The sequence below is a fragment of the Mus musculus genome, chromosome 1, assembly GCF_000001635.26.
Source record: "Mus musculus strain C57BL/6J chromosome 1, GRCm38.p6 C57BL/6J".
NCBI classification, from domain to species: Eukaryota; Metazoa; Chordata; class Mammalia; order Rodentia; family Muridae; genus Mus; species Mus musculus.
The window spans coordinates 66,283,410-66,308,653 of record NC_000067.6 but is presented as its reverse complement, the minus strand read 5'-3'; the positions used below and the strand labels follow the sequence as shown (position 1 = coordinate 66,308,653).

Sequence of the window (25,244 nt, the reverse complement as noted above, 5' to 3'; positions counted from 1 at the left end):
CAAATGTGAATAAGAAAACCACCACTTAGATCAAAAGTACATGAGAATATGTTTAAAGATGCCTAAGTCATGATTTGGGAAACATGATTGAAGGAACCCCAGACACAATTCATTCTATAACAATTTAAGGGCATTTCCCACTGAATTGTGGTTTCCTTGAATATTTGTCACCAAGCTAGCTTGAAAACTCCATCACTGAGAATGGTTTTAAATCCAGATTTATAAAGAGATTACAAGGTGAGAGTAGGCACAAAGCCTTCAGAGTGAACCAGCAAGTGGTGAGTCTGACTGAAGCAGATTATGATGTGTATATTGGCAGGAGCAACTGAAGGACCCACAGCAAGCAGCCCTGACAACTCCAAGAGGATTGAAGGAGTCCTGTAGACCAGCAACTGTTAGAAGCATTGAAGCAGGAAGGTGTAAACACAGTGACATTGATTTGGAGGAAAGATACACACCAACATGAGCAATGAGGCCCTGTCTGTTGGGGGAGGAGCAAGGAAGCTGTGACCAGAGATAGAAAAAACATTAAGAAAAAGAAAAAAAGCAAAACAGAGACTTTCATGTGTCTATGACCATGGAGCAAAAATATGTGGACTGTAAGACACTTGACTCTTTGTACCCATAGTTCAAAATAACAGCACGCTGTAAAGTAAGGCCCTGGCATGCATGACCAGCACCATCTAAGGGGGAGAGTATGAAACTATAGACAGGGCTCACATCATCTTTTTGTCTGACTCTACAGAGATGCATTAAAGCCAGAGTCTGTGCCTTAGCTCTATGGGACTTAATTCAAGAGCCCAGAAAAGGCTCACCAGTCTGATGTAGGTTTTAACTATCAGGTGATTCTGGTGTCACTAGTTCATGGAATACAATTGAAAACAAAGAAAACTGGATAAGTTCTTTCTTCAAACAAAGGCAAAGATGTCTGCCTCTTATGGGAATCTACCAGGGGTTTCCAATCCCATGTCTGTGCATCATATTGCATGTGAATATGAATTTCTATAAGAATACATAGTGAGTTTTGTCAATATATTCTTCAGTTAAGAAGATTCTCTTAAAATTAGAAATTTATTTTGAATGGTTCCAACATTTTTAGAGTTTCTACTTATTTTTCTACACATTGTTCTTTCCTTACAACCTTTTCATAATTAACTGCAATCAACAGTAGATAATCTTGAGGAGAGGCAGACACCATCAACAAGGACATTTAACTATAAGCCTGACCTTCATTTCACAGTAACAGTGGAAAAAGGTCAGAGTACTTTTAAAAGAACCAATGATTGTAGTTCATAAAATCTCCACTCTTTCCATCCACTCCTGTCAGTTTTATCACTCGGGGTTTTTAGCCTAATATTATGAACCAGTATTCACAGAACCATTTATTCATTCAAGTGCAAAATTATGAAGGTGAATGTGCAGTGTAAGTTGATGCTTCACAGTTTTATCAAAACGGAAGAACACTACCTTCCATGGGGCATTTGCAAGGAGCACAGCCATGGTACCCAAGGTGAGATCTCCAGATGAATGTTGATATAAATTGGGTTTGATCAAGTGAGGGATAACTCCAGTGAGAGGAAATTCCAGCACAGTGTTTAGTTTCCTCTTAGAGAGGCCAGAGAACTTCACTACAAGCTTGAGAACTATTTGGGGGTGAGATGGAGAGACTATGGTAATGGCCATCTTTAATTCCCAACTGGATTTCAATGACTTATAAAAGAGAGTGGTTTGCAATGGTTCTCCATGAAGAATACTGTGAAACTTTTTCCAAAGTGCCTTATAAGAACTAGCCACAAGGCAATTTGGAGCCATTAAAAAAAATAATTCTGTTACTCCTTTGAAACAACTTTGCGATCTGGTTATTAACGATACACTTATGTTATAGATGAAGAAATCAGGAGACACGTAGATGAAATTATTCAGTATGAAGTCAGCTCATGTGCTTTATGACTATATTCTATGACTAATGAGAGGGTGGGGAGGCGGGAGTGGGTGGGTTGGGGCACACCCTCATAGAAGCAGGAGAAGGGGGGATGGAATAGGAGGTTTCTGGAGGGAGGGAATCAAGAAAGGTGATAACATTTGAAATGTAAATAAATAAAATATCCAACAACAACAAAAAAGTATGAAGAGTTAACATGTTGCAGACCAATTCTATTTTGTTTAGGACTATTTTTAATCCCTCTGAAAGCCATACATTACCCACATCTGCATCGAACCTAACACCACTGTTACCATCAAAATCTAAAAGTGTGCTCTTAACATTAGCTTCCACCAATCCAAAAGCTAACAGTGTGATCAGACAACATCTAAAACTATAGCAGAGTTTTCCCCACTTGCTGTAACCACCTACCTATGTATCACCCTATATTAATATTGTAGAAATATTATAATTCTGTAACTGACAGAAATCACAGGCAACCACTCACACAGTATAACACAGTATTTGGGAACCATGAATCTGTGTTTGTGGACATCAACTACCTTGTATAGACTTTGAAGGGAGAATCGTGATTTCCATCAGTGCTGCGCTGTACTCCCATTGTATTTCCTGTACCTCCAACCCTCAGAAGCAGGGCTAGCCTCAGTTGCTTCCTCTATATGCCTTTTGTTTGTTTGTTTGTTTTCATCTGTGACTCCAGACAGGATCCTAAGAGAAGGTGTAGTTTTCCCCTCTGGGTTTTATAGAGAGTTCCTTTGCCCTTCTGTGTTAGCCTTTTAAAGTATCCTCTGTGTGTCTTATGTTGAGTTGGTAAGGTGGGTAACAGAGAGAGACATGAAAGTCTTTTGATAAATACATTATGCCTATAAAAAGGGACTTAAATAATTTAACAAAATAAAGTTGAAACTACAATTAAAGACGGGGTCTTTGATGCACTCATTTGTTGGCCAACATGCTCATACGTTTTCAAACATTGATAAGGAATTTGTTAACATTTCTATTTAGCATAAATACATAATAAAAAGAGCTTGTTGAATGTTTAGTAATATTTAAAGTATATTAAATAAATTGTTAATATCATATACAGAAGGTTGAATTATGGTCTTCATATTTTAAGGTGGGCAAATTGATATGTAAATTAGATAAATTTTCCTAGAGCAAACCATGAGTAAATTAAAAGCTACTTGACCTGGACCTTATTATCTGAGTTCTTCTGTGAGCCTAGACATTTTCTGAGCTTACTGAATTATTTTGAAAGCAGCCTATGTACATGGGGACTCATCCCATAAACAACCACCAAACACAGACACTATTGTGAATGCCAACAAGCGCCTGCTGACAGGAGCCTGATAAAGCTGTCTTCTGAGAGGCTCTGCCAGTGCCTGACAAATACAGAAGTGGATGCTCACAATCATCCATGGGACAGAGCACAGGGTCCCCAATGAAGGAGCTAGAGAAAGGACCCAAAGATCTGAAGGGGTTTGCAGCCCCATAGAAGGAACAACAATGTGAACTAACCAGTACCCCCAGAGCTCCCTGGGACTAAACCACCAACCAAAGAAAACACATAGTGGGACTCATGGTATATATAGCAGAGGATGGCCTAGTTGGTCATCAGTGCATCAATGGGAGAAGAGGCCCTAGGTCCTGTGAAGTCTCTATTCCCCAGGATAGGGGAATGCCAGGGCTAGGAATGGGAGTGGGTGGGTTGGGGGAGCAGGGGGAGGGGGAAGGGGATAGGGGATTTTCGGAGGGGAAACTAGGAAATGGGATAATATTTGAAATGTAAATAAAGGAAATAACTAATAAAAAAAAAAGAAAAGAAAATGAGAAATTCCTGAGACAGCACTCTACCAAACTCAGTCACCTTCCCTGCCCACCCCAGGATGCTGGAGCGCACACAGGAAGCATTGGCTACCTTCTCTCTGGTTGACACCAAAAGAAAAACAGAAAAATAAAGGCCAACTATACACAGGTTATACCACTACAATTTCTGTGATCCTTTTCATGTCTAGCCTGGCTTCATATGCAAACAGGCCCTTTAAACCCATTGGTTCTGTGTGTGTGTCTCCTCCCTGTTCTACTCTTACCCAACTTTTGCCATCATCACAGGAGGGAGGGGGAGGAGAAAGAAAGAAACCTTGATTTCTGGCTTACTTAAAAGATCTTCTGATTCCTAGATATCTGTGCTATTTTGCTTTGCTTCCCTGAAGTTAATGAAATGCTAAGCAGCACTTGTTTGCTCTTTTCTTTCTTGTCCAATTCTCCATTACCTGTGGTTACAGGGGGAATATTAAAAGGGAGTTTTAATTAGAGAGTAGAAAATTATGCAGCACATTCAGGAGAGCCTGGAAGTTAAAACAAGTGATATTTATAGTATGAATTAGAAATGAAATTATAGACAGGAGGTAGGGTTTTATTTGCTGTTAAATTCCAGGAAGCACATTAGAAAAAGTATTTGCTTGTTTGCGCGTGCACGCATGCACACACACACACACACACACACACACACACACACACAAACATTTCAATGATGTCATGGCATGAGCACCTTCACTGTGAAAAGGGGACTTACCCATCATAAAAAATTCAAACAATATTAGATTCTCAAAATCACATATTTTGAAGGTCCTACAAAATTAATGTAAAAAGGGAAAATCCAGAGGTAAAACATTTGATATTCATCAGATAGAAGTTCTGCTTTTAAAAGAGGTTCCATTCTGACCACAACATAAAAGGTTGTTCTTTCCAACCGGAGGCACTAAATTAACAAGATACCTAGGAGGAGGTCAGAATTTGGTCTACAACCATTTGTCAGTTCTATTTACTCATATGCAGCTCTGAGACAAGGATTCACTTTGTTCCTGAGAAACCAGTTTATTGTTCCCCTCCCCTGTCATATCTGTCCTCTTTCTGCTACTTATTTTCAAGTAAGAGAGGCTTATGTGGGTGATCATATTTGCTTCACCAAATAAGTTGAAGGTTTCTCTGACAACCCAAGAAACTGTCCTAATGGCATGGCATCTAATGACTTCATTTTATTTTAAAAAGCCATAATGGTCCAGTCTTGGTTTCAAACATCATTTATGAAAGGGATAACAGTTCAAAATAGCAAACCAAAAAATTTAAGTGCCCATTGCACCCCACAGTACAATGGGAACTCATATGAGGTAGGGATGGGAAGATAGTTTAAACAATTAAACAATTAAACAAGCTAAGAGGTCCTTGAGAAGAGCTAGAATTTCCCCCTGTCAAATATAAGCTCTGAGCTCAAAACTGAGGAATCAACAAGAAGTTCCATAGCATATGACATGATGTAAGACACTCGGGAGTATTGGGACTATCAGTGCATTGCTTGCAAAAGTTAGAGGCTCTCCGATAAATCAAAGGACGTGAAAGAAACATAGCAAGTTTGATTTAATTTTTGGATCACTTTTTAAAATAGCAAGTAATTATATTTTTAGGAAACTGAAGGAAATTAAATGAGTTCTTTAATAGGGTGATATTATTGACTAAACGTTAACTTATAGTTCTATAAATGATGTAATGTGGTGGTCATAGCCATCAAAAATAAAGATTGTTTAAAGTTGAAGTGTCATTATGTCTGTGACTGTCTTCCTGCAAATGGTTCCAAATAAAATTAGAGTGTGAGCACTTATGTGTGTGTACATTCGCACACTCATGTGAGAAAGAGACAGAGAAAGAGAGACAGAGACAGATAGACAGAGACAGAGGCAGAGAGACAGAGACAGAGAGATGAGAATGTGTGTGTTTTTAAATGTAAAGGTAAGAGAAGGACAACATTAACATGTTGCTAGGGTAAAATAAATGAATATAGGAATCACATGAACATCATTACATTATTTTATCAACTATTCTGTATCATAAGTTATAAGCAAAATATGTTCAGATTCCAAAGAGCAAACAGTAAGTCTATGTCAAAAGGTTCAGAATTCAAGACTAGAATTGTGGAGTAGCAGTAGAGAATATGCTTGGTATGCATGAGGTTATGTGTTAAACATCACTAGAATCCCAAAGTAAATTCTTTCAAGCTCAACATTTTAAGCTCCTCAGTGAGTTTCTCACATGAGCTATGAAATCACATGAGAGACTAAGTGTGAGCTCCTCCCTGAGTCCACATTCTGACTCACCTTCTGTTATCATGCTTTCAGCTTTCATTTCTACACTATTCTACATCTGATTACTTAATAAAAGGTATTGATCCTAAGACAACATGGCCCCTTCTGTCCCTAGTACCTTTCGGGGATCTAAACTCATTTCAAAATGGCTGCTATATTTTTGGTACATGTAATCTCCTTGGGAGGGCTTAGGTAAGCTAAGTCCAGAAGGCAGTGGGACTGTAGCTCTACACACAGAGTCTCCATCATGGTGTGCTCACACTCTGTAAACCAAGCAGGAAAGGCTTCAACACAAAGAAAATAACAATTTCCCTGCAGTTGCCTACTGTCTGTGAAGACAAGTCATCACCTGCTCCTTTTACTAGACAGGCAAGACAAGCATCATTTGTCATTAGACTCACATGTAGCTCTCAAATTTTTGGTCTTCATCATGCAGCCAGGATGTTCTCATTATGAGCCATTCCGATGATACCAACAGTCTATTGTCTGAGCTCACAAATAGAATCAGAAGCCATAGAATTCAAAAATTCACATGAATCTAAATGGATTCTGCAAAAAAATATCTTTTTAACTACAAGTAATTGGGGGACCTAAGATTTCCCAATGATGATTTTGTGTTACTTCTTAATAGTGTTAAATTATTTTTAGTAGTTCAAAAGAACAGTATATTAAACTAGAAGAGTTAAAAGATATCTATTTCCTTACCTGTGGGACCTCAATAAAAGTTTCTGACCACTCCTTTGCTGATCCAAATGTTGTATAATTCTGATGCTGAAACACTTACAAATAAACCAGGCCATGAAGCTTGTGTATAAATGCAAGTGTCCATGCATATGTTCACAAAGATGAATGGAGCTGCATCAGATGGAATTTGGTACCAACTTGGATTTCTGTCTTTCCAAGCAGTAGAGGGGAGAGTAGGAGAACTTTATGAGGCTTGCCTTATAATTAAGAAATTGTTATTCATCACAAATGATGAAGTTAAAACTCAGAAAAATAAATTTGCCTAACACAAGAAGACTAATAAATAGGAGAATCACAAATCTTCAAAGAAATGCTGAAGGTGTTTTTTTCCAATATACTCAAGCAGAAAGCTTCCCTTGCCCAGAGCTAGCCCTGAATAAAACAACTGGAATACGTCATTAGCACAATGACAAGTACCATGCCAGCTACACACTACAGAAATAGAGAGCAAGGCCATGTTTCATAATTAATCCTGTGTGAAAGATGGGAGTGGAAGACTGGCATTTCCCAACTTGAGAAGGAGAGCATTAGCATTACTTGTGTTTCCTGGCTAGCCCACAGGGGCCTACTTTCTCACATTGTGTTCAAATCATACCACAAACTAGTTGTCAGATGGCTTTATTGTTTTAAGCACTAGGTCTTGAATTCTTTCTAAGCTCAATAAGTAACTGTGGATAAATTTTTTTTAAATAAGCATATTAAGAAATGAGGTTGTTAATTTTGATACCGTCTTATTAAAAATGCAAAAAGGCTTCTTCATTACTTAATATTTTCTTTGTGGGCCTATATGCTCTTAGCATTAATTAACCTTAGCTCTAGCCCAACCACAAAGATCTATGAAGAATTCCATTCAAGTATTTTCACCCCCTGAGAATTTTCTAGAAAGCAAAGTGCCTGGCTTTCTACCATCATCTGCTGGGCTCAAGCAATATTCTTGCTTGAGCCTCATAAGAGGATGAGCCTGTGAAGACTGTAACCTCATGTCAACTTCTGTACGTGCTAAAACGTGAACAAAGGAACTCAGAAAGTGGTTGCTAGTGCCCTGGTTTTCAAAGGATCCTTGAACTTAAAATTATTTTCTCTCATGTCATTGTGTGTGTGGTGTGTATTGTTGGCAAATGTGCAAATTCCGAAGATGACTGTATGTATACTGTTCTCTTCTTCCACCTTTATGTGGGTTTTGGAGAACAAAGTTGGGTTGTCAGTTTTGCATTACTGTGTGTTAAATGCCTTGATCTTTTATGGGGTGTCTCCCTGGCTCACACACATGTGCTCTTTAAAAAAGTGAAGGAAATCTGTGTCCAGCACATTAATTGTACAAAATGAAACTTCACGGTTGAATTCTAGGAGCAACATAGAAATGTGTAAAGCAGACAAGCAAAAACTGACATAAGATCACAAAACAAAGATAGCTAGGATTGTTGTAGGCACTTAGAACTCCCCTCCCTCTCTGCCATTCTCTAGTTATCTCCTGAGAAAACCCTGAGAGTATTTTGATTGGTTGTGGTTTTCCATAATGGTCTCCTTCTGTGGCAAAGAAAAGTTTCTTTGTTAAGGAAGAAGATCAGGGAGTTTCCTATGAGGTTGTGTCTCCCTATGGATATCAGCATATAAATCCATAGATTCTCACCAATACAACTGTGTAAACCTGAGCTGATCAAGGACAACAACAACAGGCATGCTAAAGTAGACAGGGCTCAGGGCTGGAGTGGAACACCAAAGAGGCCTCAACCCTACAGAAAGAACTACAGGCAACTAAAGAATGCTAAGAACTGGAGAAATAGTCTTCTCTAAGGAAGGGTACACTACCTGGTTATCCAATACCAAATGGTCAGCCCTGAAAAGGCACACACAGTTAGTTTTATACAGAATGGTGAGGATATATTTAGTAATATATTAATATACATAAATGCATATGTGAGAACAATTAAATAAATAGGCCATGAATTATAAAGAGGAAGGGGAGTATCTGAGAGGGTATGTAAGAAGGAAAGGGATTTGAAAGTGATTTAATATACAGAAAAATAAAAACCTTAAAACCTGGAAGCCAGGGCTATTTGACTAAAACTGTTCAGCTGTTCAATGAAGTAAATTGTGTATATAATTTATTATCTGAGAAAGGACTGCACGTTTCTGGCAATGCCTTTGTTCTTTGCAGTTTCCATCAGGAGAGAGAAACTCAGAAGTTCAGGCTTTGAGCACATTCCCCGCTGGGTGATCTCTAGTCTCGGAGTGTTTCCTATCCCCTTCCATGGCCAAATACACGCATGGCTTCCCAACTGTATGATTGATGAGCAGCTTGCAATTGGCCACGCAGGAGGTTTTATGCACCAAGAGTAGCGAACTCTACAAACCAGGGCTGTTTTGCTTATTTTTCCCATACTTCCTTTGTGAGACAGATTACTTTGAACCTATGTGTACCATAAGACCCTTCTGATTTCCATATACTCTTCATCCTTAGGCAGCAGTAATGACCTCTCTTATCTCACCAAGAAGTAACTGTAGATTAGGGATTGTGGTAGAGACAGCTATGAATTAAGAATAACAAAGAAAAATAGACATGAAATCCCCTATTGAACTTTAGCACTGCTCAATAATGTTGCTATTTATTAAGTTTAATGATAATATTAAATGGTGGCTTTACTCACAGCAACATCACTCAAAGCAGCCATTGATACTTTAATGTGAATTCACTGCCTATCAAACATTTTCTATGAAAATTGAAAATACTGGGTGCTCTCAAAGAATTTTGCTGGGTTCTTAAAATTTCCCCAAGCTAACTTAATTTTTTAAATATGTCTTTGTTGTCACACACATAACAGAACTTAAAGGAAGAAATTATATAAGAAGTGATGACAGGGGCATGCAAGAATAAGGGTAAGAGACACCACATTGCTTTCTTGACTCTAGACATGAGTACTAAAGCCAAGTACCTGCAGTGGTTAAATATGCTAGGGTCCCGGCACTGTGCTAGGTCAGGCTCTACACCTTAATGTTTAAAATAGAAGTCTGTGCATGATTGCAGGACATCACTTTCAACAAAATTCCAAATAGCCCAGGAGTCATCTTGGTACACAAGAAAGAGCTTAACAACCCTGAAGTAAACAAGACTAGGTGTTGCCATGATTGAATCTTGTTTCATTATAGATGTTTTTACTTATAAAAGTCCCTGCCCCAAATTCACAGATGATGAAATAGAATATTTGCTCTCAAAAGGCACTCACCCAAACCTTTTTTTGTTTGTTTTTTGACATGAACTTTCTGCCTTGTGGTTCCAAGGCAGATATTATATTATATCAACAATATATATATATTATATCAACAAGTTTACTTACTCACATTAAAACATTCAATTATACCAGCAGTATGGCTCCTGAGTGATGCTTAGCTATGGATCTTAAATCTAAAATGGGGCTGTGATGTTTGCTCCTAGTAGAGCTTTAGGGGAGGTAAGTAGCCCCTACATAGTAAATTTCTCTTTCTTCTTCATTATGAAGAAAACATAATATGATCTACCCAAAAATAACAGCATGCCCATGAACTCTCAGCAGGCACTCCGCTTGCTCAGTTTACAACACCATTGCCTGGTTTCCCTAGAAAAGAGATGATTTCTATCATCAAAACAAAAATCGTTTGTGTGCGTAAAAACTTGTTAATACCGTAGATGTTTTCCTAGACTGAAAAATCTCTAATATGTAATGGTGATTTAAGTAAAATCAAGAACAGTAAAAACGCCACAGAACAGATAATGTATAATTCACACACATTACTTCTGCATATAATTAAGCTATCAAAATAGTTCCTATGTGCCAACCATGTCTAATCCATCATTCTATGCAATATCTCATATATTGCCCAGGTTGGCCTTGAACGCAATATCTTCTTGCTTTCGTCTCCTAAATTTGGGATTGCACGTATGTTTCAGGGCTTTGGAAGCTCTGTGAAAGGACGTCTTTTAAAAACAAAATCACCTTTAAGTAGTTATGACTCCTACCATGCCAAGGAAATGGAATGAACTTTCTGGGGTAGGAAATGCAGCTTAAAGTTTGCCATGAAAACATAATGTATTTCTATGCTACCTTTAGAAGCCATGAAACGGAAACTGATAGCAGAAGCTGATAAATATAATTGATGAGAATAAAGATTGAGGGAGAAGAAATACCATCAATCTGTACATTTTTCTCTTTGGAGTTGGGATCTGACAGCACCAACAGAATTTATCTTCTCATCAGATTTTATTGGATGCTTATATAGTATATCCAAATATCAAAATATTATATGCTACCCTCAAATATGCACAATCCTTATATCTTTATATCTCAGTTAAAAATAAAAGTTGGCATATATAAGACAAAAAGAAAAATGAAATGAATATGACAGGTAGAAGATTATAAGAAGAAATAAGGTGCCTTCAATGTGACCGGAAACATCTATAGTCAACCCCCAAAGCAGGTTAGATACACAATTTAGCATTTGGCTTGGAACAATTACCTGACTAACCTATAGCACTTTTTTTTTCCTTTGGTTTTTCGAGACAGGGTTTCTCTGTGTAGCCCTGGCTGTCCTGGAACTCACTTTGTAGACCAAGCTGGCCTGGAACTCAGAAATCCATCTGCCTCTGCCTCCTGAGTGCTGGGATTAAAGGCGTGTGCCACCACGCCCGGCCCTATAAGACTTGATAGCTGAATTATATTAAATGGAGGAAAGATACATTATACCAACTAAGATGAGCAGGAAGTAATTTTAGGAAGATTTAATCCATGGGAAGTCCAGTGCTAGTCTTGGGTCTTCTGACTGCACAAATGTTGCAGTTCAAGTTGAAGGCAATGTCTAATCTCCTTTACTTTTGAAAAGTAGCTCACAGTATTTCCTGGGGATCCAGCTACATCTAGTTAATTCTGGCCATGATGTAAATAATTATGACCCAGGAAGTTTGTTCACATGTGGAGCAAGTATTTCACAAGTATTATCTTAAGTTCATAGAAAACAATAACCTTAGGAATTAAAGAAGCCAATTATTTTTTTTTGTGAAGGAATAAACAAACTTGGTTTCTTTAAGGATTATAATCAAGCTGCCTAATGTGACCAAATAACACACATGTAACACAACACCCGGGACATGTGAAACTAAATTTTAAAGTAAATATTACATTATAAAGTTAGGCATATTTCTTTTCCCCAATCATGAACATAGTTATTACCTGAACATATGTTTTTCATAAAAAACACATTGTGAAGAGTTTCAACAAATTTTGTGCTACGATTAAAGTGTAGGCACATGTTTGTGCATATGTGTGCATGTGTGTGAGTATGTGTGCATGTGTGTAGTGCAACACATCAGAGGTTGACATCAGGTGTCTTTCTTGAGCTTTCCATTTTATTTTTTGAGACAAAGTCTCCCACTGAACCTGGAACTCACCAGTGGGTGAAAATGACAGCCAATGGGCTTCAGGGATCCCATTGTCTATACATTCTTCTGGGCCTGGAGTTACCAGGTACCTGCTACCAGCCTCAGCCTATCCATGGTGCTAGGGATAAATTCTGATCCTGTATGTGATACACCCTATCATCTAAGAAACCTCCTTGGCTTCAATTTCAACATTTTAAGCATTCTTCATGGTCTGAAAGGATAAACCAGGAGACTTTTCAAATTTAAAATTTTATGTAATATCTTATTTCGACAGTGACTACATTATATTTCTAATGTAAAATCAGCAAAGTACTAATTCATAACCAAATGATTTAGCTGCTACCAGAATTTACAAAATGGGGTGAGCAAAATGTTTGCTTCCTTCCTCTAAACTATAGAAAATAATCCCTTGAAAGGTTCTGGGATGGTCTACAGACTGAATCAATTTGGGCTTTGTGTTATAATGAGTCAGTAATAATTCATCTTTGAAGCAACATAAAGTAACATTTTGTTATTAACATGTATCCAGGTAGCCTTCAATGTGCAAACCAACAGCCAGCATGTGCATTTCAGATCAGTTGAACCTTGTTCAGCATCAGTTGAAAAGATGCACCAACCTGCACTTCCCAGAGGGCCATAATGTGAAGCTAAGCATACCGGAGCTGCGTTTACAATGTTTAACAAGGCAGAAACTGGAACGGATGTGCCAGACTCCAATGTCCATTACTGCAAAGTGATTGCTGAATCTTCTTGTAAAACAGCTCTTTAGCTGCCCTATTCCTTATAGTCCCATCATAACTAAAAGGAACATCCAAGCTGTGTGTGTTACCAGGAAGATAACAGACAGCAATATACATAGGAGCAGCTGAGGAAGGAAATAATATGCTACAAGAAGTTTTCTGACAGATTTAAATCTGCATTGCTCTCTTCAAAGGTCCAAGGAACAGGGGGTATCAATAATTCGCACATTTCTAACCATCCCTTAGATATAGTTAAGATTGGTTTCCAGGAATAATGATGGATTCTACAGAGGAATTTAATGAGCACTTGATTGACTAATGGAGGGGTTCGATTTGGCAGGGTACAAGTCAGCAGGGCCTAAGATTATAATATTTTCTAGTCAGCTGCTAAGTTGGAAACTTCATGTAGAACTAATCTGGTGCACAGGGCTTTTTTTTTTTTTCTTTTCCTAGTCAAACAGAAACAGAAAAAAATACCGGTAGGGGATAGAGCCTATTCCAAGCTCTAGGAAAACACTGTCCAGCATCTCTACCATTGTTTCCATTAGGAATGGTTGCTTGAAGGGTAGATAAATAATAGACCTCAGGTAGATAAATAATAGACCTCAGGTTAACAAAATACTCTTGCTTTTTTTCTTTCTGTCCAGGAATACAGTTTAATACTCAAAGGTCTAGCAGCCATCTTGCCACCATGAAGCATAGAACCCAAGAACACAACTTGTACAAAAAAAAGCCATGATTCTAAAACCATAGAAATAAAAGAAAAAAGGTATGTACACAAGGTCTGTAGTGGCACCGTTGAATAACTGATTGCTTTGTTAACTGATAGACTGCAGATAATTTGTACGTGTGTTGTTTCTGTGACAGCCAAAAAAGTTGTTTTATGTTTGCAAACATGATTTACAAAACAAAAACTGATTCAAGCAAAGATACAGACAGGGGAGGGGACATCTTCTGAATACTAGGACAAAGACAGTGAACCCAGAGGAGAGGGCATCTTTTGAATACAAGGACAAAGTCAGTGAACCCATGCCATCCTCACCTAGGATGGCCACCTAGCATCTTATCCACCCTTGAGTATGAGTTTACTAAACTCAAATAATAAGGTTTGTGGGGCTCCCCATTTTCCTACCAAAATGGAATGATTTGTTTCCTGGTAGAGATGCCTTAGGAAGCTTTCCCACAAGGGTACTTTTGGGAGTCAGCTTTTTCCTTCTACCTTCATGTAGAAAAACCTACCAAGTAGCTATGCAAAAAGTACCTTTAACCACTGAGCCATCTCATCAGCCAAAAAATATTCTTTTTGATGTGCATTTTTTTGATATGGCTATACATGAAGTGGGCAAAGTCATATGGACAGTAAGGGCTAGTCAATGGAAATCCATTTTATTTGACTCCATAAAGTACAATTTTGTCTCTATCTCTGAAAATATATACAACACATAACAATATAATCATTTGATATTTTATGTAGAATTAAAAATGCGCATACCAAATCCTGCATAGTATTGACATAAAAACAGACATGTTGATCAATGGAATCAAATTGAAGACATAGGCATTAATCCACACAACTATGGACATTTGACTTTTGATAAAGGACCCAGAAATACATACTGGAAAAAGAGACCTTTTCAAATAAATGGTGCTGGTCAAATGGGATGTCTACATATACAGCAATGTAAATGGATCCATATCTATCATCCTACACAAGTCTCAAGTCCAACTGGATCAATGACCTCAACATAAAATCAGGCACAGTGAACCTGATAGAAAAGAAAGTGGGGGAAAAAATCCTTGAACACATTGGCACAGGAGACAACTTCCTGAACAGAACATTGATAATCTAGGCACTAAGATCAACAATTAATAAATGGGACCTCATGGAACTGAGACGCTTCTGTAAGGCAAAGGACACCATCAACTGGAGAAAGAGGCAGCCTACAGAATGACAGTTTTACCAACTCAAAATCCAACAGAGGTCTAATAACTAATATGTATAAAGAACTCAAGAAATTAGATATCAAAATACTAAATAGTCTAAATATGAGGTACAGACTTAAACAGAGACTTCTCAATAGAGGAAATGCAAATGGCTGAGAAACACTTAAAGAAATGTTCAATATCGTTAGCCATTAGGAAAATAAAAATCTAAACTACTTTGAGAGTCCATCTTACATTTGTCAGATTGGCTATGATCAAAAATACAAGTGACAGCTCATGCTGGGTTGGATGGGGAGCAGAAGGAAACACTTCCCTGTTGCCAGAAGGAATACAAGATTGTGCAGTTACTATAGAAATCAAAATGGCAGTTCCTCAGAAAGTTAGGAATGGATCTACCACAAGAAGCAGCTATACCACTCTTGGGTATATACTCAAAAGACACTCCATCCTACTCCAAGAACACATGCTCAACCATGTTCATTGCAGATTTATTCATAACAGTCAGAAACTGGAAACAACCTAGATGACCCTTAATGGAAGAATAGATACAGAAGATGTAGTACGTTTACATAATGGGATATTTTTACTCCAGTGTTAAAAAATGATATCTTAAAATTTACAGACAAATTTAAAAAAATCTTGAGTGAGGTGCATTCTGATGACAGCAAAATGTTACAGTAGTTTTCTATAATCAACAATAAGTCTGAACTTAACTTCCTAGTCATATCCTATATCTGGTAGCTATGATTAATTCAGATTTCAGGCAAGCACTCAGGCTAATCTGATAAATGGCATGTAAATGTCCAGTACCTCCAACTGCACTCTTTCCAGATGTTTCTTTACTCTGGTCAACTGATTAATATGTATTCAAAGCTCGGTACTATAAAAATAAAACAAGGAATCATTTAAAAATAATAATTTCAACTCTCTTGAATTTCCTAGGACTTGCATCTAAGTTGAGACCATACGGTGCATATTGGCTGTGTTTCACAAAGTAGATGTCTTTCCAAAGATGTATTGCATTTACATAAGGATACTATGAAGCAAAATCTTTTAAAACCTTAAGACACAGACAGATGGTAAAGTGTAAATTAAGATTCTGCACATTATAGGAAACTCACAACTACCTTCAGTAATTGGTAGAGCATAAATAACCTAATTTAAATGTGTAAAATAACCTAAGGACTGCCAGATTCCCACCCACCCACCCAGAAAGGAAAACTTTTACCATCAGCCTATAGCTATAATTCCCTAAAATTTATCCATGGTATTTTTCTTTTAAGTGTGTCAAAAATAATTTGGATTCCATTTCATCCACTTCCCTTCTCCTCGTTTGTGTTCTGACAGTTGAATGGGCAGTGAAATGCTCAGAATATACTAGATTAACAAAGCCTATGCAGTCTAGACACTGACTGATAGTGATATTATTTGCATCTTGAATGCCCTTAGATGCCATGTGTTAAAGGCTTGGCCCCAGATCTATAGTGATTATCACCAGAGGAAAGACCAAAAAAGGAAGAAATAAGAAGAAGGCACAGAAAGGAAGCAAAAAATAAAAATCTGCTCTCTCTCTCTCTCTCTCTCTCTCTCTCTCTCTCTCTCTCTCTCTCTCTCTCTCTCTGTGTGTGTGTATGTGTGTGTGTTTGGTTAAGAATATATTACAGTATTTAAAAGTTTGTAGGGAATGAGGTCTTGTATATTTATTACATAGTTGTCAAAGCAATTATAATTTTTGCTTTGAAATGTGTGCAGTTGTGTATGGATGTTTGTGTATCAGGTGGATAAAGTGTGTATATGCACATGCATAGGTATATGCTACAGCACACATGTGGAGGGGCCGTTCCCCCATACTTGTTGAAGCTGGGTTTGTCTTGTATCTACTCCAGGCTCACATGGGAGAGATCTCTGAGAGTTTCTCCTCTGCTTTGTATCTCAGCGTAGGGGTGCTGGGATTGCAGAAGCATGCTGCATGTTCCCGTTTAGGTCACCATACTTTGTATGGTAAGTGATTTTACCCTCTCCATCATTTTACCAACCACAAAATAAAAACTTGATCTCATAAGAACTTGTACTTCAAAATCAAAATTCCCATGACATGTTTTCTGTCCAGAGATCAAGAGACGAGAACAGTTTGTTATCCTAGGTTTCCTTAAAATCTTTAACATAACATGTATGATATCTAAAGGAAATTGGAACAGCTGTAAAATACAAAAAGAGATGCCAAATATTGTTGAATATTTTAACGGCCATGCTAGTTTAACAAACATTAGTATATTGAGTGAATTCATAGAACAGTTATAAACTCATAATAAATTATAAAGTCAACATATGCAATATATTTATATCTATTATCAAATAGGACATGCAGTTTTCCTAGTTTATTAAAGGAGGATAAGAATTTTACATTCTTCATTGTCATTAAATTTTTATCCTATCCATAGCTGACATATATTGTGATTTTATTCTAATATATATGACTGCAGTGGTGATTCTCAACCTTCCTAATGTCGTGACCCTTTAATTTAGTTCCTCATTTTGTGGTGACACCCACCATAAAGTAACTTTTGTTGCTACTTCATAACTGCAATTTTGCTACTATTCTGAACCATAATGTATATCTCTGTTTTCCTCCCATCTTGGGAGGCCCCATGTAAAAGGGTAGTTTGACCCCCAAAGGGGTCACCATTCACAGACTGAGAACCACTGGGCTAAATTATCATGTAGCTCTTTTGCAAAATTGGTCAAAATCGCCCTATTGTGCATTATGATTTCTAAATTCATTTTTAAGTAAAAGAAAACGAAAACAAACTGAGTTATATTAAGATGATGTGAAAATACCCAGGTTGTGGAATTGTCCAAGCTTGAATGGGAATCCTGGCTTTAGGATGATTAGACTGTATTTTTAGGAAAAGTTGTGTAGTCTCCTTAGATCTGTGAGGCACATAAGGACCAAAAAATACTTTCCTTAAAGAACTGCAGTTGGAAAACGAGTACATCTAGACAATCATGGATGCCCTTCCCACAGATTCATATCAATTACTAGCAATGTTGAATAATTAAGACCAGAAATTTATGTTAAGCACAGATTTCACCCCACTCGGCTCCCTATCCTAATTGTTAAATTGCAGAAAGTCTGTGTTCAAACTGTCCATTTAAACAATCCGAATTAAAATGAAGATGGGAGAAGTTTTACCACCTTTTGTTCATATCTTCTTTCTTCATATCTCCTATATCAAATCTTAAGTCTGAAATCCAAAGTACATTAATTTTTTAATAATAATGAATCACTGAAAAATATATATACAAGTTTATAAATGTAACCTGGATGAATTTATACCTGGAGAAACTCAGAACCAAGTTAATTAAACATGATTAAGAAAAAAAATCTAATGGTTCTATAGGAGGACTATACTTGCTGAAATGTTAATGAATGAGACTTACTCAATCTTCATAAAACAGAATTTGTATGATCTTCTGACAATGCGGCACAGATACTAACTACAAATGCATGCACGCATTGTGTGCCCCATGCCTTCTCTGTGTATGGTTTAGTTTCCTTGTCCAAAGGCTCTGAGGGAAAAGACACTACCATAGTAATTGTATTAGCATATATATCATTGTGTAGTGCAATATCAAAAAAAAAAGGAAACCATAGGAAAAATAATAGCAACCATCTGATTAGTATTTATAGGCTGGTTTACAATTAGGTCAAGTACTATTAATGGTCTGAAAAAAGCCATAGGGTAACTCTCATGAACACAACTTATGACAAAAATGCCACCAATGATAATCTTCCATACATCATTTGCTATTTCCTTCCCCTGCCTGAGATCCAGCTTTCAGCATATCTAAAAAGCAACTATTGCTTATCAATATGAACCTGGTTTCCTTTCTCTTCAGCTATTCACAGAATTATGGATAAGTATTAAATAATAATAACACCATCACTGTTTGATATTTGGAACCTTTATCATACATGTTGCATAAGAGATAGTAGCCTCAGGTCACTAAGGTAAAAATCAGCTCACCAGGGCTACGGTCAAGCAGAGGCAACCTTGACTGACTCACTGAGGATCAATGGAAGAACATATTGATCACAATCACAGATCACTCTGGTGTTGACCATTTTCTTAGTTGAGGAATACAGTGACTTTTAGGATTTTGCCTGTATATTGCATCTCTTAAATACTTTGCAAGTGATTCATATAATTTATCACATAATAAGGTAAGTGAGGGACAAGTTAAAAATAATGTCTTGAGGAGAGATGGAGAAAGTTGTGGGCTATGATAACATTCATCATGTGTGCAGGGACCCACATGAAAGGTTCTGTTCTGAGTAAATCCCCATCATACCTTCAGCAGCTTTGCTGGTTTGTATCATAGGGCCTTCAGCAAGGTCGTCAAGTCCTACTCAACAAAACAAGAGTGATGAATTTAATGTCCAGGAAGTTGAAATAAAACCCAGTCCAATTCAAGAAACATAGTGTGTCAGAGCCAAGAATGCTTGTCATCTGTTTCCCTGCATGACTCTTGGCATTATCACTGGCCAACGTTGTGATGAAGTGATGTGGAGATGCTGTGCTACCTATTACAAAGGATGAATACATACGCCTGTATACATGGGACTGCAGTATTACAAGCTTCCACGTCACCTTTCCCTGACAAAAGCTAATGATTACACTTCTAATAAGTATAGCAGAAAACAGTAATTGATGGCATTTTAAATTAAAACTTAATTTTTCATTTAAATCTTGTGTTCATTTGACCCGATGATTTTTCAGTTATAGGAGCCTTATACTAAAGACATGAATATTGTTTTTATTCATATAGGAATGGCAAATCAAAATCCAAAGTAAGCAACTATTGAATAGTTTCAGCTATTGATGGAAGGATACTCTCTAGGTAACAAATTGTGGAGGATAATTAAGGCTGTGGACATATTCACTCCTTGTAATTCCTTTGACTGCATTTCTAAAGCATGAATCAGCACATCTGGTTCTAATTTGTGTATTAGAACATCTGATATAGCTAGTATTTTCTGAAGATTATAATGAGTAATCTTTATGTTCCTCCGGATCTACATTAGGTTCATGCCATTGATAGCATTGCTATTTAGAGTTGCCGCATGATAGTTCTAAACAAAATAAAGTATTTGATCAAAGATTTAAAAATATATTTGATGTTGATATCAGCTACTTTACTGATTATCTGGTTAGGAAAATAGAATGGAGATTACAGAAAGGGAAGCGAGTAACTGGAGGAAGGAATGAGAGGTGGAAACTAAAGTGAGAGAAAGGGAGAGGTTGAATATGGTCAAAAGTACGAGATGTACTTGAAAGCACCTCAACATTGAATGTTGAACACGTGCCACTTCCAAACAAAGGGTGAAGTTAAAAGGTTAACTCAAAACTCTCCCTACCTGATAGCACAGACACGTTCCTTCTGCCAACTTAGTGCTTCAACTTCTCCTGAATGTGTCTGTTTTGCTGACACTTGAGCAAAACAAATTTAAAGGGGGTAATAATTATTTTGACTCATGGGTCTCAGCCTCCATGAAGGAGTGGGGTGGGGCAGAGAAGAGCACTTCATATCAGTCATGAAACAGAATGAGAAGGTCTACATTAATGAGCATTCTCCTTTATTCTCTCTCATATTCTGGCCTACAGAATGGTAATCACATTCAGGGCAGGGATTTCTCCCTTAGTTAATCTTCTGTGGAAACATCCTCAAAGATACATCCAAAGGTATGCATTACAAATCTCCTGAGAGTATTTCAACATATTCAAAATGGCCATCAGGATTAATATTGGATTTATCAAAAAGCTACTGTAATCCTTTAAATTTTACTCATATTAAAAAGAGGCTAAATTAGAACCAAAAACGATAGTCTAAAATATCTTTATGTTTTTACATAAAAACAGTTTACTTATAGAAATATACCCAAGAACACAATTAGACAGATACAAAATACAATTTCAAAGCTATTAGAGACCAACAAATTTAAAATGATGTAATGCAAACATCAAAGCAAGCTAACAACAAAACAGTAAGTTAAAAAAGAAATCAGAGAATCATCTGGCTAATTCTATGGTTACTATGTGAGTCAAAATACAGGAGAGTCCAAACACTTTGTGGCTCAGCTCAAGGAAGTTACTATAAGGTGATAATGAAAAACTCTGACTCTATGTTAACAACAAATCTGCAGGAGACTCATTGATCTACAATAAGACAATTTAATCAACTGTCATTAACTAACTTTGATGAAACACCGCTCAAGTAAAATGCAAAGACTCAATATGCTCAAGTTAAAACGCCAATTTATTCTATTTTTTTTATTTTTATCTCATTCCAAAATGGTTTTGAAGAAGCTAATTCTTTGTGCTTTTTAAAATAAAATTCATTCTGGGTTTATCAACCTATCACCAAATATTGGTATAATTATTCACAGAGCTGCAATGGATGACTTAACAATAGTTAATCTCTTTACTTATACATAGAAAATGAGAATCAAAACAAAGAATAATAAATAACATTTTAAATTATATTAACTTTCATATTACTTTAATCAAATAATTATGTTTGACTTGACATAACCATAAAACCCCAAATGTAGTACATATAATTAATGCTATGTATCATTAGCATTATGAAAATGAATTGATGGAATTCTAAAATTATAAATCTTCCCAAAATGTATCCACCACATTGTTTCCTCTCTATTTGCTTCATGCCTTTCTTTTATTCAGATTCAAAGTTGTTGATGACTTTCCTTTTTGATAAAATTACTTTGTAAGACTACAAGGACAGAATCCGCTAGGATTAACACAAAGGCAAACCACGTCATCTTTACTGGATGAAAAGGTGCTGAGGAGGACAAGGACATGTAGCTGCACAACTTGTTCTTGGAGCTTTGGAAGAACAATCTACAACACTGTGTAAGACTTCAAACCATAAAAGGTCTTTGAAATGCCAATGTCATCCAATGTAGTTTTCAAGGATTGACAGAGCAACCAAACTGTGGGCTTTAAGGATGAGTATGCTTGGAAAAATAACTCATGGAAAAGCAGTTGAACACCTGATACGACTTGGCTGAGCCTTGAATACTATATTAAGTGAAAGAAGGCATTTCTAGTCCACATCTATGAATGTACAGAATAAGAAAACCTATAGGGAAGGAAAGTACATTAGTGGCTGTGTGAGACTTTGTTGGGGAGAGAATGAAAGGGTACTGGTGTACTCAGTTGTGAAGGGCTCTAGGGAGGGATTTTGTTATTGTTGTGAACTGATGTAGTAATGGTTTCACATATCTGAGAGTATACTAAAATCCTCTAAATCATAAACTTCAGATGAGTGAATTGGCAAATGCAACAAGTCTTAATAAAACCTCTTAGGAAGCAAAATGCAAGCATTCTCCCCATTCCTGAAATCATAGCAACATACATGCCCTTGAGATGTTATAAAATTAAGCCACTGATGGGAGTTAACTTTAAACCTTGTGCTGTTCAAAGCAATAGCACACCTCATGTCAAAATGTAATTCCTGCTGAACTAGTGACAACTGAGATGTTGTAACTAAGTATTTTTGTGTTCTATTTAAATAAAATTGAAATCCAGCTCTAGCTTAAAATATAATAATACTGACAAAAAATGCCACAGAATTCTTCAAGGTTAGGAGTCACTTACATATATTTGGTTTACTGAGATCAGACTTGAAGGGCAGAGAAAGAACATTATGATCATCTGACTACCTCCCAAGAGCAATCCCCCCAGTGCTCCACCCTGACCTCTGCCAACACTGTCCTTGCTTAAGGCTAGATTGCTACCATAAGCTACCAGTGAACCACTCATTCACAGTACTAAATAGAAACTGGAATCAGATGCTCCCTGGACTAGAAAGTCTATTTGTCTGTTTATCCAAGTGGCCGTGTAAAAGCCACTGACTTCTCATAGCCTCCACTATAAGACAGAGATCCTAACAATAACCGATTGTGTACGGGCTAAATGAGATAACACCACAAAACTGATTAGTGGGTGCTGAACTCATACTCAAGAAATGTTACTTATTATTAATCAAAATCAAACAAAAAGCCTCAAGTCAAAAGGCCAGAAATAATCAGTATCAGCCATGTTTTATGGTGGACAGCTTATCTTGTACCTTCCACAGCCCTTTGGGGATACCAGACTACCACAAAGCTTAGAGCCCAGATCTCTAGGGAAAGCCCAGTTCCCTCTGCCAGGGGTAATCTCTCATTTTCTCCAGCTGGGTCAGCTCTTTGTGTCTTCCCTCCTAGAAAGTCCTGTCCTTATCTTATCAGCTATCTTACCAGGGCAAGCTGCCCTTCTCCCATCCATCCAGGGATGTCTCACCATCATCCTGTTAGTCTGTAAGCATCTTCTATGGTTGCTTGCAGAATGACATTACATGGATTTTCCCAATGCTGACCCATTGAGGCCCTCACTGATCCCTCTTCCTCTGGATCCAGAAATGAAGCCTGACAATTTATCTTTTGTTTTAAAGACCTGTATCCTGTTAGCAAAATAGTACCTTGAAAATTTTCACATAGCACATGAAGACTGGAAGGAAATTTTCATGAACGTGTACTGAAGCTCCTCCTGGTTGCTAGAATTGTAGCTCACTAGTGAGATATTCATCTAATTTGTTATTAAAACAAGTGGCCAATTCAAATAAACTTCTGTAGAGATGTATCATATTTTATAATCTTAAATTCTAAGAACAGCTGAAAATGGCAAGAAAAGATATAGAAGAATTAATTATTAATTCTAAGAGACAGGTCTCTTTATGTATTTCTGGTTATCCTGGAACTCTACATAGACCAGGCTGGCCTTGAACTCATACTTTTCTGCCTCCCCAGTGTGAGTGTGGAGACTAAAGACTTGAGACAACACACACAAAGAATAGTAAAACACAGGGACAGTTTCATATTTTTAAGTCTGAATTGAGGCACATGTTGGCATTTAGAGGGCAGAATCCAGACAAGTATGGCCAAGAAATCCAGGTCCATTCTGCTATGCACTGGAAGACTTAGAAATTTGTTCGACATTATTAAATTTCATTACATCAGCCTCAGCCTTATATTTTTGAATCTACCCCAAGAATTCACTGAACCAATAACTACCAAAGGTTTCTTTACAGTAAATGCCAGTTGTGGTACTCAAGGGAATGCTGATAATAACAAGCTCATAGAAAATGAAAAGACTCCAGATAATATAAACATTAAAATCATATCTTATTGTTTGTTATTATTAGTATTAGTGCACTTATAAAATCAACTATCTCTTTTATTTTAAGTATTATCCAATAATGTATTTTCTTAGTTAAGAGACTTTTGTTTTGGGGGTTAGCTTCATTAGAACATCCTAGATTGTTCAATGTTCAACATTTCTCGTACTGAACAATGAAACCATTTTAAATGCGGCACTAAAAATAAGTAAATTCTCTAAAAAACATAGGTCAACTTACATATTATAAATTGTGTTACTCAAAGTTCAGAAGTTAGTTAATAGCATTGAGAAAACATTTAAAATTATTATGAATAAATAACTCATAATAGCCAACCAAAAGAGAAATTTTCTTCAGCTTTTGACTGATTGGTCTCAAGGCTTGTAAATGTAAGTGTGGCAAATAGATATTTAATCATTTTACAACTTATCTTCTAAAAGTCTGTTTCAAGTTCATAAATGGCACATTTGTGTTTTATTTACTGTAGCCCTTACATGTAATAAGCACCACACAGGGTAAGACAGGTTGTCTACAGTTGGTGGCTTCAAAAGGCATGCTCTTATATAATGTAGGAAACATTTTGAGAGCAGAAGAACAGATGTTTTGGGGCACAGAATACAAACAAAATAAGCCCACAGTCTAAGATCCTTTAGGGAAAGCTTAGGAGTAAAAAAACAAAAAGAGCAACATTATCTCTTCTTCCCTCTTAATCTGTGTTCTTCTTGTTTGGTTTTCTTATGAAGAACAATAAGAATTAAATTACACGTCCTATCACTTAATTTTGTCAATAAAACAGTCATTTTTCTGGATTCTATCATGACTCAAGTAGCAGCAATGGTTTTGAATAATCTAAAATACTAAAAAATAATTCTCAAAATAAATCAATAAGAGTAGAACACTCAATCAGCCATTGCATGTCCTTTGTGTAATATAAAGGATCAATGCAAATTAAATGCTAAGTTCAGGAAGTGGAGGGGCTTCTGGGGGCTGAACCATATAGGAAATGAGGTGACTCTTACAGACATGGCTGTAGCTGAATTGCATTTTTATTATCTAGGTGACTTGGAGAAACTGATTTTTTCTGA

The 25,244-nt window shown here is 36.9% G+C and overlaps 1 protein-coding gene and 1 non-coding gene across 20 annotated transcripts in view; both read right to left on the bottom strand.

The window, feature by feature from the left end:
• Nucleotides 1-25,244, bottom strand: part of Map2 (microtubule-associated protein 2) — a 267,382-nt gene that overhangs the window by 133,930 nt on the left and 108,208 nt on the right. Inside the window, exon 1 of one of the 19 annotated variants that reach the window (XM_006495748.4) lies at nt 6,483-6,536. The exons of 17 other annotated variants lie outside the window; for them this stretch is intronic. The gene's annotated coding sequence lies outside the window, so the exon portion shown is untranslated. Of the gene's footprint in view, nt 1-6,482; nt 6,537-25,244 lie in introns of those variants that run through there. One more of the 19 variants, XM_030251982.1, reaches the window with a different exon arrangement.
• Nucleotides 2,629-2,765, bottom strand: Gm24729. Its single transcript, XR_003949309.1, has one exon. It is a non-coding gene; the product is annotated as a small nucleolar RNA SNORA26 (small nucleolar RNA).